This window comes from Misgurnus anguillicaudatus, chromosome 18, assembly GCF_027580225.2.
Source record: "Misgurnus anguillicaudatus chromosome 18, ASM2758022v2, whole genome shotgun sequence".
Classification (NCBI taxonomy): Eukaryota; Metazoa; Chordata; class Actinopteri; order Cypriniformes; family Cobitidae; genus Misgurnus; species Misgurnus anguillicaudatus.
In genome coordinates this window covers 16411106-16422679 of record NC_073354.2, presented here as the reverse complement: position 1 = coordinate 16422679, position 11574 = coordinate 16411106, and positions in this window count along the sequence as shown.

Sequence of the window (11574 nt, the reverse complement as noted above, 5' to 3'; positions counted from 1 at the left end):
GCAGCTTTTGAAAAGAGGACTGACAGCTTACTCAATGCAGGCATAGGCATGGGCTGTAGGTCGCCTTGCAACGGGCCCTAAAGTAGAGAGAGAACTGTTTTCACTTCCAAAACGTAGACGTTTGAGTCAGGAGAAAGTAGATTGGAAAACCTCTGCGCATTCAGATAAACTAATTCCACCTCCTACAAGAACTATTATTTACATCTTTTAGACTGCAGGAGGTCATGAAGTTTTTTGCTTTAGTTCCATGTCCATGCTTTGATAGTGCAGTCATAATATTTGTCTGTGAAAAATGCAGCTAAAGTCATTTTTTGTGATTTACTGTAATGTAAAAGACATTGTGTGAAAATATAACCTTGATATCTTTAAAATTGACTGATTAAGGTCATGACAAAGATTGATATTAAAGTAAAATCAATGACTGAAAATTAAACTTTGATGCTTCTTCTCTCATTATTAGACAACATGATCTTATGAAAAAAGTCTTGTTATAGTCACTCAAAATTGTATTAATTCACTTGTGTCCATGGCACGAAATCCAGCACCCCTCGTGCCCTGAGCAAGAATGTCTTTTCGAATTTCTATTTCGTGGCACGACTTTCTTTTTTGTGTCATTTTATGTTTGTTTTCTCTTTTTTTCCACTATTTTTGTCGCTTGGGGTTGGGGTTAAGGGGGTCGCACACCGGCCGCGCAGCTCAGCGTCGCGCCGTGTTGAGTCGGGTCTAGGACAACTATGAGGTATCGTTAACCGGAAGTGCACATTAAATAGCGCAAGCTTCGTCAGATAGCGTCTATTTCCAAATGCAAAATATATACGTTAGCAGCCAATGTTAATCGTTAATGATTTGGGACAAATATGATGTTATTAAATGTTAAACTATGTGAGTGGCGCTGTGTGGCGCGACAGGGATTTGAGCAACTTCCTGAGTGAAAGCTGGGCGGTGTGGACAGGCGCCACCTGGCGGCGCCGGTGTGCGTATACTCATAGCAATGTGTTCGATTTTTTTAGAACGGCACGGCGCTGCGCGGCCGGTGTGCGATCCCCTTTAGATTTGGGGTTTGGATGTACTTTTATGTATTGGTTTTTACATGTTTTTCTTCAGCTTTTAAAACTATTCTCACGTGGAGTTGGAGTTAGAGTTGGGATTTGGGTTAGGATGTCTAAAAATGTTACAGAAAGTGATTCTAACCCCAACCCCAAGAGACAATGGTTAGAAAATAGGAAAAAACAATGAGAAAACAATACATAAAATGGCATGATAAAGAAAGACATTTGTGCTTAAGGCACGAAAAAAGCTGAATTTCGTGCCATGGACACAAATAAATGAATCAAATTTTGTGTGACTATAACACAACTTTCTGTGAGATTAGTCTGTAATTAGATTTCACCAAAGTCCTTTAAATGGCGGAGTGCACGATTTCTGAAAACTGCTTTGGAAAAGGGAGTCATGCTGACTACCAAAACACACTTGTAGCCAATCAGCAGTAAGGCGCATGTCTACTAAACGGCATGGTTGCGTATGTGTGGGGTGGGTCTATGAAAAGAAGGTCCAGATTCTATTGGGGTAGGTGCGTGTTTGTTTAGTTGATTTCAAATGTCAACACTGACTTCATAGACCCTGCCTTTAAGGAATTTGCATCACTCCGCCGCCATACGGTATTTGCAATGCCTCCAGGTCTTGTTAAGAACAAGACCTTACGATTCTGTGCATGAGCAAAGTCCCTGTCCCAGAGGATTCCAATTGACGATTTCCTCCTTTTACTGGGAGGCGAGACTAGAGCAACCATTTTGACCGTTGCAATCTCCCCCATTTATATCAATTCAGTGACACATCTTGTTAATATTAAATATCTTTGATTTCACAGACAGGGTTACAATTAAAATGAACAATCTCTCGTTTTTAAGAATACTGACCAAAAATATTGATGACTCATCTTGTTCTACAAATCATCTTCCAGTCAAATGCACTTTAGAATGACAAGGCCTCCCCTAACACCACCTGTATCAAACATGGCTCATGATTGTGACATACTGTAACTAAAGCACAAACCTTTGATGTGAATGAGGCATGTGGGGTAATATTTCAGAGCTGTGGGTGACCCCTCGATTGAGGTAAGGGTGTGTGGAGCGTATGCCCCTCCCCCTCTGTATGTGCTCCTCATGCCTCCATTTTGCTGCTGAGGCTTTTCCTCATGAATTAATGAGGCTTGCAGTGCAGTCCACTCTGTGCTGCAATGAATCTCAATCTTGCCGCAGCCTGACACCAGTTCATGCACTATAAATCCTACATTTCAATTAACAAACTCCATTCCCTTACTTCATTACCATCATGGTTTTTATTTGGCTGGCTTAAAACCGAGTCTAACCTTAATGAATACATACACTTTGGATTTGTGGTTGAGCATATGTTAAAGGCACAATATGTAAGATTTTATCCTTAAAAAAAAAATCATTAGCACAGTGTTATATATTTTGTTCATATGTAGCCTATATTATCACAAATGTTTCAACAATGGTTAAGCCAACTTTGCTGGGCTGGGCTGGAACGGTCTAACAGAGAGATGTTTGTATAGTGCTACAGAACAAAAATGTTTACATGTTAACTACATGCAGCTTACTTTAAATTGATCTCTGTATATAAGGCTGTGATAGAAGGATGTGTTTAATGAAATATGTATATCAAAACTTGATAGTGGAGCTAATAAACAAGTGTAACAGGATAATGGCTGCGGTACTCTTGCTTGTCACATTACTATTAAACTTTAATGTAATCAGAGAGGCAAGAATGGCCTTCAAAACAGGCATGCACCAAAGATGAAAAAAAACAAAAAGTGTAACACAGGAAAATGACCCTGTGTCTCCACTTTCACTCTCTCTTTTTCTCCTCATTGATGACTTATGTCAGGTGTAGCATATCGCTTAGACTGAGGTTGTTTAAAAGCAATTCAGAGGTTGCTGTGTTTCTGTGAGAGTTTTGCTATACAGTTGTTTTAGTATTTGGATAAACAGTTAATAAATCGAGATGTTTAAGTGCTGACTAACATTTTAGCATATACAGCAAAGCTATAGGGACAGGCCAACTCTTTAAAGAAAGGAATAGAGGACAGAGGACAGGTGAAGTCATAACACTCAAAATGGGTGTGTATGTTGGATGCCCAAATGCATCATGGGAAACTGCAGCAATGCAGTGGTAACTGCGGTCCCCCCTCCCCCTTATGCATTAAACACAAACATTCGCCTGCACATTCACAAGGAGAGGGAAACGCCATACGACACAAACAGGCATTCCCATTGACAAAAATAACACATGTACCCTACTAGAATGTTAAATCATTCATAATTCAAGGCAGACAACTTGAAGCAGTGCTGAACTGAAAAATTCATCTGTGTACAGTCAGTGCCTCAACCTTTACCATAGAGTTATGAGAGGAAAAGAGAATTACCCCTACTTTCAAAACGTCAGCCACCTAAAAAACAGGGGGCGTTTACACAACACTGAAAAACTGCACAAAAAAACCCTGAAAACTTTGTTTCGGCTATTTACACAACAGCGGCTTCTTAGGGGCTTTGAAAAGGTTGCAAAATGTTTAAAAATTATGCCATTATTGTCTCCATGTAAACTAATAACACATTTCCAAAAAAAGTGACATCATCACGCATGCAAATTAAGAGTTTAGACATTGTGTAACATCACAAACTACTGATGTGGCATGCATGATACAGCATTTTTCGACTGTTTGAATGGGGATCTTTTTAAAACCATTGTTATCTGTATATGTGAAACTTTTAAGGACACAAAAAAATACATTTTTAGTTTTAGTTGTGGGGACAGGGCTGTCAGTGGATTATATATATATATATATATATATATATATATATATATATATATATATATATATATATATATATATATATATATATATATATATATATATATATATATATATATATATATATATACATATATATATATATATATATTTAAAGCAACACTATGTAGTTTCCATGTAAAAATGACTTACAGCTCCCCCATGTGGTTGAAAAGCGCAACAGTGCCTGATATCAGACACTCTTCTGCAGGCAGGGGAGGGGGGGGGGCTGTGTGCTCTACCCTCCACCGCCACTTTCAGAGTTTGCTTGTAGCAGCTAGAAGGCTGCTTAGGTGCAGCAACAGTACAATTTGTCCAGTTAAAAGTTGTTCTATAACTGAAATAATTTTAGAGACATTATTTAAAGGTAAAAAAAACTACATAGTGTTGCTTTAAAATAAAAACGCGCTGTTTAAATGTCTGTACCTTTAAATGCAAATGAGCTGCAGCTCCTCACTCCCTTACAAACAGACAGTGAGCGCTTTCAGTTAAAATAGATCTGATTAATACAGTCTGAGGTTGGAAACTATGGTAATACAGGACTGTTAGTGGACGGGGCTTTATTGATAAGAAAATCAATATGGCATGTCTAAAGATACTGCTTTGGTGTAATAAAGGTTAAAAAAACAAGCAGCGGGTGTATTTTTTTTTCATCGTAGAGTTGTTGTGTTCACACACTGCCAACACACATTTATGCCGAAACACCTTGTAAAAATGGATTTTGCATAATAGGTGCCCTTTAATAGTCTTAATGCTACAGTGGTTCACACTGCCCTAATAAGTGACCAACTTCCAACAGTTAATAAGTTTTGTTGAATCAGTTTGTTGACTCTGTGTGAGTAGCCTTAAAGCCCACCTCATTGGGTATTGGAGGAGAGATTGTGTAGGTGAGAAACAGAAGGAGAAATTCACATATAGATGCTGGGAGAATGTACAATTTGCAAGGAGGTGAGAGACATAAAATGCAAAGTGAAAGGGACTCTTCACTCCTGCATCTTTGCAGCTAATGCATCTGTGGACTGCCACCACTCCTTCAGTGTTTTTTCCACTTTATTTAGCAAGTTTTAGGTTAAAGTACCTAGGTTTTAGTTGTGGCAACATGCAGATGACACGCTAACATCCAAGAGGATTTGAATGAGCTTAATTTTAGAAACTCATTGAAATCCTCTGCAATTCCCGCGACATTCAAGTGTCAGATGCGAGAGGTTTGATAAAACAGAACAGAGTTACATTGTAATACAACATAAGAAAGCCTGCTGATGTAGTGATGGTGGGTGTAATGTGTTAATTGTTAAATATGTTCAAATGGCCCCTACAGAAACAGACTGAGATACAGAGGTCTTGGTTTCCAAAGATGTGACAGTGAAAAGGCAAACAATTACATTTAATCAATGTTTATTTGCTTACATTTTGGCATTGTTTGAAAGGATTCCCACAGGACATGGCTGTTTTCATTTACTCTGCAATAAATTATGATCACCGTATTCAAGATTCCAAGCATTACAACGAATTTAGTGAGATCCGTGGGCGCAAGATCCAAAGTTCGTCATAACATTTATGTAGCCGTCATGTGTGTGGTTCGTAATTTTAAAATATGTGTTCTGCGCATCGAGAGATCCTGTGTGCATCACGTCTTGTTAAAATAAGTGCCTGCTGCAGACGCGTCTATGCGGTTTATGATAAAAGAGACGCTCACGTTTGCCAGATACTCGCATAATCTCATGCGTAATCAAAGTTTACTGTTAAGGGAGTGTCTTGCGAGTATTGTGTGACCGTGAGTTTCTCTTTTATCATAAATGGTTTTCACGCGTGTGCAGTATGCACTTATTTTGACAAAACACGTGATGCACATGGTTCACATGATGCAACAAACACGAGCCCCCCACTGATAAAATGCCCAGGAGTGTTCCTGTAGCTTAACTGGTAGAGAATTGGTTTAGCAATGCAAAAGGCCGTTAGCAATGCAAAAGGTTTGATCCATAGGGCAGTGTTTCCCAACCAGGGGGCCGGGCCCACAGATTTCCAAGGAGGCCTCAAGATGACTTCAAATTATTAGAAATTGGACAAAACATGCATTAAAATAAGCTAAAACAAGCAAAAATCTGGATGTGTCTTTTTTTAGCCATTTTAGTAGCGAATATACATCTGTCTAGTCATTTCAAGCTCTAGTTAATTTTATTTGGATAAAATTGAATGAGTGGGGGGCCTTCAAATATTGTTTCAAAAATATATACAGTGAAAAAAAGTATTTGAACCCCCTGCTATTTTGCAAGTTCTCCCACTTAGAAATCATGGAGGGGTCTGAAATTGTCATCGTAGGTGCATGTCCACTGTGAGAGACCTAATCTATTAATTTGTATGATACAGCTGCAAGTAAGTATTTGAACACCTGTCTATCACCTACCTTTAGAATTCTGACCCTCAAAGACCTGTTAGTCTGCCTTTAAGATGTCCACCTCCACTCCATTTTTTATCCTTAATTAGATGCACCTGTTTGAGGTTGTTAGCTGCATAAAGACACCTGTCCACCCCATACAATCAGTAAGAATCCAACTACTAACATGGCCAAGACCAAAGAGCTTTCCAAAGACACTAGATACAAATTTGTACACCTCTACAAGGCTGGAAAGGGCCAAGCAGCTTGGTGAAAAAAGGTCCACTGTTGGATCAATCATTAGAAAATGGAAGAAGCTAAACATGACTGTCAATCTCCCTCGGACTGGGCTCCGTGCAGGATCTTACCTCGTGGGGTCTCAATGATCCTAAGAAAGGTGAGAAATCACCCCAGAACTACACGAGAGGAGCTGTTCAATGACCTGAAAAGAGCTGGGACCACCGTTTCCAAGGTTACTGTTGGTAATACACTAAGACGTCATGGTTTGAAATCATGCATGGCACGGAAGGTTCCCCTGCTTAAACCAGCACATGTCCAGGCCCGTCTTAAGTTTGCCAATGACCATTTGGATGATTCAGAGGAGTCATGGAAGAAAGTCATGTGGTCAGATGAGACTTCTTGGTCATAATTCCACTAAACGTGTTTGGAGGAAGAAGAATGATGAGTACCATCCCAAGAACACCATCCCTACTGTGAAGCATGGGGGTGGTAGCATCATGCTTTGGGGGTGTTTTTCTGCACATGGGACAGGGCGACTGCACTGTATTAAGGAGAGGATGACCGGGGCCATGTATTGCGAGATTTTGGGGAACAACCTCCTTCCCTCAGTTGGAGCAATGAAGATGGGTCGAGGCTGGGTCTTCCAAAATGACAATGACCCGAAGCACACAGCCAGGATAAGCAAGGAGTGGCTCTGTAAGAAGCATATCAAGGTTCTGGCGTATCCTAGCCAATCTCCAGACCTAAACCCAATAGAGAATCTTTGGAGGATGCTCAAACTCAGCGACAAACAAAAGCTACTGTACCAAATATTAACGTTGACTTTTTCAGGTGTTCAAATACTTATTGCAGCAGTGTCATACAAATAAATCATACATTGTGATTTCTGGATTTTTTTTGGATTATGTCTCTCACAGTGGACATGCACCTACGATGACAATTTCAGACCCCTCCATGATTTCTAAGTGGGAGAACTTGCAAAACAGCAGGGCGCTCAAACACCTATTTTCCTCACTGTACCTTGTAATGCACAGTAAGTACATTTAGATAAATGCATTTGCAAAATGCATAAATTGAATGCAAATGTCACTCTCTTAGCAGTAACTATGTTTAGGAAAATGCAAAACTCAACAATAAATAAAGGAACACAAAACAGCCATTCAATTCTTATAGTTCTTATTGTGGAGAGAAAGGGAGGGTCCTTACTGACAGTGATGAATTCTGGGTTATAAAGGCCCTTGAAAGTTGTTAGCCAAGGTGACATGGACTGAAAACATGGATGGAATGAAAACAAGAAGGGAGGTGGGGGGGTTAGAAATGTCCAGCTTTTTAAAAAACTTTTTTTCCTGCTCTATGACTCACTATGTATCATAAATACAGAAGAAATAGACATTTTTTAATAATATCACATACCAAATATATTATTTGCTTCAGGGGGAATATAATAACATACAATATTTAGCATCTGTTTTCATGCTCACATAATTTTTTTTTGCTAACATTTCAGCATTCTCTGAGCGGACGAAAAGCAATGAGCTATAAAAACACAGAGATGAAGGGACACATGAAGCATGATTACAAAACAATCGTATGGATGCGGCATCACAAAGCAGGAGAGACTAAGCTTAGATATTATTTTGTGTATTTACAAAAAATATATAGGCCAAATATAAAGCAGACCTCTATTCTCTAGCCCCAGACTACTACTAACCAGCCTGAAAATTCATACTGCTTCATGTTTTTCATTTTAACAGAGCAGGCTTTTACCTAACTAACGTGTGTGTGTGCGCGCGTGCTGCATGCGTGTGTGCGTGTTTTCAGAGCCCCACAGTGTATGTGATTAGCATTTTCTCATGTCATCTCCACTGAGAACAGCTTACAGCACATGTATGTTAAGTGAAAATGAACAGCTGAGACCTTGTTCCTTAAAACTGACTAAATCTGGTTGTTTTTTATGTTGTACAGTATTAAGAGTATTTCACCCAAAAGTCTTTTATAGTTTATTGCCCTCATTCCATCACGGATGTATATGAAGACACCTTATGAGAACCAATGAGTCATTTGGATTACTTTATAAATGTAAATTATGAGAGAATTTTCATATTTGGGTGAACTATTTCTTTAACAAAGCCCAAACTGAATTTTCCTGTGTAAAATTCATCCAATACAAAACAAATCAATCCAAACAAATCAATCAACCAAAACAAAGTAAACGAAAAAGACTCTATATTGTATGCCTCTCCAAGACCTTTTGAATAATCGTGGCATTTTCTACCACTGTGCTCTACGGTTGGCAAGGAAACTGTATGGGCATTCAGCGTGTGCAGGGGCTAAAAACCATGCCTTCACTCATAATTACCCACTTTCAACAGCCCGCTGTGTCCTCTAAGCTAATCGGGCCGTGTGGAGAGGTGAGATGAGTGCAATGACATCATCCCCTCTGCTGTTCACATGGCAACAATGAAAGCAATACAGCGGCCATGCATTGCGTTCACATGCAAATGAAAATCTGTGAATGAAAGTCCAGCAGGTGGATAAAGAGGATGAGAAGATGATGAGATGAGAGAGCTTTTTTTGCACTTGTCTAATCATAGCTCATCTGCAGGAGCTGGCTAGAACAAAAATGTCATGTAGGCCACAGGCGCAAGGTCCAATTTTGTCTCCAAGAACAAAAATCAATTACAGCACAGCACGGGAAGAAAATAACTCTGCTGCAGTCACATGGCAAACAGAACATATAAAATAAAGGTGACTGGGGTAGAGCAATAGCCGTTGTAAAGGGAGTCTTTAAAGAAAGTAAAGACAAAATGGGTTCATATACCAGCCTTTCTTTTCGCCCCACTCCAAAACAGACAAAGCTAACAGAACTGGGAAATGATAAAGAGGGATAGAGAGATATAGATAGGGTTAGACATTGCGCTTCCTCCACAAAGCTTATGATGGAAACTAAAGTTGACATAAATCATGCAAACATTACACAGCCAAAATAGTCTAGCTGGAGACAGAAGAAGCCAAAAGCACACAATCTGCGTTCCTAAAAACATGGAACAAAACAAAATTAAGCTGTCAGATAAGAAAGTGCTGTATTATGATCTCTTTTTTAAAGCTGCAATCTATAATTATTTGCCTCTACATCGCCATCTCTGTTTAAAACATAAAATTACAGGTTTAAATTTGTTGGCAAACATCTCACATTTCCTGTAAAATTTGACCCAACAGCTCAACGTATAAATCATTATTATAATGCTGCATACTCACAAAAGGTGAAGCATCGCATTACTCGCAGGATTTAACTTTGCGTCATGTAAATTGTCAGCTTGAGTTGAATATTTCAACTTGCGCGGAAGACGCATTTAAGGCGAATAGGGCATATTCGCTGCAATCGCGCCACCCAATTCGCGTCATTCGCATCACCTCACGCCAAACTCGCATCTATTTGCGTCTTTGCATTGATTTTGTATGTAATCCACTTGCGCAAATAGTTGAATTCATTTCTGGTGTTTATGCACCATAAGCTTCCCATCGTGAATCAGGAATTTCCGTGTTATAGTAACGGAATATTTTGCTCATTAATCCGTGACATTCTCACGGATCTCCGCATTTTTCCGTGTCAGTTTCACGTATTGGTTAATCAATTGTTTTTCATATTTTCTTACAATTGTCTCTTGGGTTTGGGGTAAGAAATACTTTGTGTTACTTATAATGACATCCAAACCCAAACACTTTTCCGTGGTACAGGCACGGATATACAAGCAAAATATTCCGTGACTATACCACGGAAATTTGTAATTCTTTATGTACTTGCTCAATAATTGATTTTTGTTTTTTTTACCTAAAATTTTTAGATTGCAGCTTTAAACAAGAAATACATTTATATTTTTAACACAAAATTGACCAGGTATTATATTTCTTTTTATTATACAACTGTATACAGTGTTGGGGAAAGTTACTATTAAAATTAATGCATTACAATATTAAGTCCCCAAAAAAGTAACTTATTGCGTTACTTAGTTACTTTTCATGGAAAGTAATACTTTTAAGTTACTTTTGAGTTACTTTTCTTACTGGGCTTATGCTTGATGTCTTTCAGGCCTTGCAGGTGTTTTTTTATGACTGAGAAGTTCTGCATTCAGAAATTGCATATTTCCATTACAAAAATGTCAAGTTCTGGCTTGCCATCTCCATTTCTGACTCAAACTGTTCCCGCACAGGTGCGCACACATAGTGTGTAAAGGCCAAGGTATACCTTTTTTCCGCGTCCGGCTCGCGCATGCACGCGTCCACGTAGCTTTCTACCCGCGGCTACACGCGGATGGCCGCGTTCGACACTATACGCAATACAAATGATTTCTTATTCAAATTATTTGCCTACGGACCGTCAGGGCAGCACTGATTTGGCGACATTTACAGTACATTAAAACATTAGGATAGGTAACTGATCCACCATTGCAAACACAGTTTAGATGACACCCTCCCGATGACAAAAATGACGTCATGTGGACGGCGCGCATACGCGGACGTCACTAGTATACTTTCGGCTTGAGTAGTATTTTCTAGTATACTTTCTACATGACTACGTTTAGTTTAATTCAGTATTTTTTTATCAAATTAATTAAACTGAAAAGTAACTTGCATTACTATTTTAAAAAAGTAACTCAAATATTAATGTGTACATTTAAAAAGTAATGCGTTACTTTACTCATTACTTCAGAAAAGTAATATTATTACGTAATGCACGTTGCTTGTAATGCGTTACCCTCAACACTGACTGTATAATAGAGTAGAATAGAGAAGCATTGTGTTCCTAGAGCGAGGATTGCAGATTAACAGATTCATAGTAAGATTTACATATACATATACAGTAACTTGTAAATACTCATCCTAATGTAAAATATTTCAAGCATTTGTAGGTGTGTATCCGTAATGTTGAGCCTATGTGACCTTAAGGCTGCATAACTGCTGCGTAAATGTCAGAATGAAATGCTACACACCCGCAGTGTCTCAGCAGAGCTGTCATGCAGCATCATCTGCGCAACTACACCGGCAGACATCAACGGTCGACAGAGCGGACTCCACCCACCTTACTCAG